Genomic DNA, 4,877 nt, shown 5'->3' with positions numbered 1-4,877 from the left:
AGTACTACCGCTTTTGGTGCGTGGTCAGTCCTGAGAACGGTCTATGTTAATGTCTGTCCACTCAATTCAGTCTGTATATTTTGAAGTATCCATATCATATTTTTTGTGAGGATGGTCTATCAATTATGGTTACACTCCAATATCTGTATGCATTGCAGGGTTTATCGCACCCACCAGGATTTCCAGCCCCATGGATGTTCGGTCCATACGATTTGTCACGACCTTTGGACTGTCCTGCTTGTGGGAGTAGGCGGGGCCCCTGCATGCCACGCGTAGTTGGACGATCAATCTTCTGTTTAGTACTTCAACATAGTGATTTCCTAGTAAGGATTCACTTTTGTCACATCAAGTAAATCTTATTGATTTACTGTCTAAATCTTATTGATTTAATGTCATGTTTTCTTTCTTTTCCTGCAATTTTACTATGCAGGTTTTGCCATGTGACATTCATCACAGAATAAAACGTTTGGTTTGCTCTACGATGGCTATTTTTGCAGTTTCACTTCTTATGCCGTGTCAGTAACGAAGGCACCGCCCATCACTTATATTACTGGAAAAAATTGGATCAGTCTGTTGTCTAAGTACAAGCTGAATTCCTATGATGAACTGCAGTTTGGTTTAACAAAAACGCCACATTTAGTCCTTCTCGCGTTTAAAAGAAATGAAGAAAAAGACTGGATCACGGTCACGGATCCTAGTCAAGTTAGAAAGCTGATCATAGCAGACCAGACACGATCGCCGCTATCTCGCACAGATCGAGCACCGACAGTTGCTCTAGCACTGACAGCGGCAGCAGCTCAGTCTGATCCAGCTGAGGATTGGGCACCGACCGCGTCGGCGGATCAGTCTGATCTACTGGAGGATCGGGCATCGACACCGGCACCTGCTCCAACACCGGCACCAGTTCTACAAGGAGCACCATCTCCGGCAGCAGCAGCGGCTTTGGCACCTGCACCAACACTTGCACTTGCATCTGCTCCGGCCCGTGCAGTTGCATCGGCAACAAACTGGGCTGCAGTTCGCACTTCATATACCAAAGTCCTTACAAAAACCGACATGTCCACCTTCTTGGTAAGCATTGGCCGCCATGTGCTTCTTCTTTTTTCTTTCCATGTTGTTTCACATGATTCACTGTGTTGATCTAACTGTTTGGGTATCTCTTCTTGTTTGCAAACAGAGAATTTCTAGAGCAACGAGCGAGTCGTTCAACAATCCGGGCTACCGCGGCCAAGTTTCTCTTACCATGCGCAGCCTTGGTGTGAATGAACCTGCTCAATATACCGTAAGTACAAAGGATGGTCGCATGATGATTGATGCTAAAGGATGGTCAAGGTTCAAATCTAAATCATATCTTGCGGTAGGGGATGATGTCAAAATCGAACTTTCTCGGTAAGGAGAGCTGGTCCAAATCAACTTTGAAATTCTTCAGTAGCAGCACGCAACTGCCGAACTGATCTATCCTCCGAGAGATTTTGATGTAATAATCTGGCATGGTGAAACAAGTGTCCTGTGTGTATAAGTAGTATGCCAGTATTATTTATCACATGGTATATCGTTGATAGAATTGCAACTCTGATTGCTGGTTAGGAACTGTCGTTCGATTTCATTCCAACAGCTGCCGTGCTCTATTCAATTTTGTGTATTCGCCTTGCGACAACATATAAAACCAGCGCCGTACCGATTGCTTGCAATATGAAAAGCGCTGAGGTAGAACACATGGGCCCCCAAACATGCAGGTTCGGCCTGCGGCCCAAAGTCCAGAACCGTGAGCCTATCTGAGTATCATATTCTCAGCTGAACCCCCATAAAAAAAGCTGAAACCCCATAATGCCCGTGCGTTGCAGAGGGAGCATATTTCTCGGCAATGTGAGCCTGTGATATAAAAGATTTGTATATTTCTTTATAGAGGGAGTATCTCTCTGTCAAAATATATATTTATGTGTAACTAGTTACTCCTATCTTTCTACTTCCTTTCGTTGATATGTGGGGCAACCGGCAATGGGGTCCACGTGCCATATGCACAAATTAGAGTGCACAACTTCACGGTAGACACACCCCGGTCGTAGCGCCACAGTAATTCCCAATGAGCCGTCAAATCACAGCCCCCCTTTCCAGCTTTAGCAGTAAGCTGGACGGACGAAGCGGCATTATTTCACTGGGCCTTAATCCCCTTCTCCCTCGTCTGCTTGTTCAGAGAAAACCCCCTCTCGGCGATTGCATAGGGTTTTCTCATGAAGAACCAGGTACGAATTCTTCATCCATCCCCGATAAACCCAAGTCCCTTGGTCGCAGGTAATCCTAGGATGGCAGCCGTCGCCGTTGATGCATTTTTCTTCCTACTGAATCTAGTGTGTTTCATTTGCAGTGCCAAAAGTGCGAGTACCCTACAGGTTTCTGCGCCCTCGGCGAGACGCCACACTTGTTCCTTCTCATCCTAACACAGCATTTTGAAACGCGCACAGTATGTTCCTAGAATCCTCTTTTCTATCCGGGAGGGTGGGTTTTTTTGAACATGATGTGTTCTCATATTATTTTTCCTCCAGTGTATTATTTGCTCTGCCAGAACACATGTACTCAAGATGCTCGGCCTTGCCATAACTGAATACACTAGTTTAATGGTCACAGTGAATACAAGCCATGGATATAAGTTCCGAGTTGGGTTCATGAACCAAGAAGATCGCTGCTTTTTTTATGGCTGAACTTGGATAAACTTTCTCAAGTGTTACAGACTGAAAGTTGGTGCACGAATGTTGATGGAAATAGAAGAACCTGGTCTCATCTTCACTGCGATCTTCCACCCCGACGTCGTTCCAATTGTTCATCCATGTTAGTTTTGTATCTGGTTCTTGCTTGTTGCCTCGATTACTTCTTAATCCACCTATTCTGTCTAACTAATCACAATTGAACTTTAGAAGTAGCAACGAATCTCTCACGAAGATGCTACTTCTAACTAATATTTTCTTATAATTGGTGGCATGTGTAGGTTTTTTCAGAGTTAAGCAGTCTGCTCGTTTGTTACTCTGTAATAACTCGGCTGTTACTAATGGCACTGAAGTTGACTGGATCGACATCCACAAGTTCGTACACTTTATTGATCGTCTTGAGGTCCTTGTGGGGCGTTTCAATGGTGGAAGGCCACGTGGGATATGTGTGCCACTGCTGCACTCGTTGAACAGGTCCAACTGTGTCGAGAAACTTATGGTACGAGATGTTTTCTGTTATATATGTTGTTCATAAACTATTGCTTATACACAATTTTACAGCTGTGATCTTCTTGAAATAGGAACTGCTGAGTTCTATTGTTCCTATACAGATGCCTGACCATGGTCGGGTCAGACTTGCGCTTGGTCACAACATGATGTTTATGTCGACCTACTCAATTCCCCTTGGAGGTGAAAAGATACTTATTCATGGGTGGTCTCAAATAATGAAGGCCTGTCCATCTTGGAGAATAGGACAGAAGATTATGTTCATGCTTTTCCATGGCTCTAAAGCAAATATCCTGTTTATTGACCATGTTGCGAGATGAAGCCGCTTTCAGAAGGTTGTGGATGTGCGGGGTGGCGCCTGGGCCTTGTCCTGGGGCTTGGCGGCCTCACCCTTGGTTAACTGTAGGAAAAGTAGCACTGTTCGAGGCGTGCTTTGTACGGTTGAACCTGTATAAGTACTCATACTGCTTTCAGCTTTGGTTGTTAAGTGCCCCTGCTGGTTTCAGTTAAGGTTGTTAAGTACTCCTGCTGCTTTTACAGTCTGTCGTGTTTCTTCAGTCCTGTCTTCCTCCAGCCGCCAAAACCAAACCAGCGCCGGCGGGGCTGCCTGCTTCCGCCTCCCACGGCTGGCTGCACCTCAGCACACGCATCACCGCCCCACCGTCTCCTAAATCATTAACCCCGACGTCCTCCGCGCGCTTTGGTGCGCTCGCCGCGGCGCCGCCCTCTCGCGTTGTCAACATGGTCAACAAACAACAGGAATCAGCAGAAGTACGTGGAGAGGATGACAGTAGGGGCCCACCACGTCAGCGTATGGAAAAATAAAATGCTTCCTCCTAGTGTTTTCCTGACATCTGGGACCCACGGCATTGTGAGCGTATATAGTCAATAGACAAGAGAACAGCACAAGATCGGCTGACACCTGGGACGTAGCTACTCAAGTAGTATTTTTTTGTTTGGTATTGTTGAGACGGAGCAGGGTTTGAACTGGGCTGTGGCCCGTCTAGCCCAGGCTTATATTTTATGTTCACCATGTGACCAGCCCAGCTATTTTTTTCTTTGTGAAAATGAGCCCAGTTTATTTTTTCTGAAGAATACCCAATCCAGGCCTACTTATTTTTCTACACCCTAATGGGCTGCAACTCTTTCAAGACGCCTGCAAATCTTGAAAGGAACATGAAATGGGTTGTAAATATAAAAACAGATGACAAATTGGCAATTACTTTATACTGAATTTTATTACATTTTCAGATTCCTATTTCACTGGGCATTAACCTAATTTAAATATATCTTCAAAGTACTTTAAATCTGGCTGGACATTTCGGTATTAAAAATAGTTTGGAACCCACAGAAATATGTGAAATTGGCCATGGCCAACCAAAAAAAACGACTGCAATAAATTGCACAAGAAGTTGCCATGAGCTATATATAAATTATTAAAAAAAAGAGGGAGTGGTCTGACTTGTGGGCCTGTTTAGTTGACGCGTATGCAAGATTTTTTAGTTATTATATACGTAAACAAACGATTCTAGCAGACGTAACCGTTGGATGTCAATCCAACGGCCGTCGTGTTTCTTCAATCTCTGATCTTCTTGCTCCAGCCGCCAAAGCAGCGCCGGCGGGACCGCCTACTCCCGCCTCCCGTGGCCGGCTGTGCTGCCGCGCAGG

This window comes from Triticum urartu, chromosome 2A, assembly GCF_056163025.1.
Source record: "Triticum urartu cultivar PI428250 chromosome 2A, HENAU_Tu73, whole genome shotgun sequence".
In the NCBI taxonomy this organism is placed as follows: domain Eukaryota; kingdom Viridiplantae; phylum Streptophyta; class Magnoliopsida; order Poales; family Poaceae; genus Triticum; species Triticum urartu.
Note: the sequence above shows the minus strand (reverse complement) of the source record.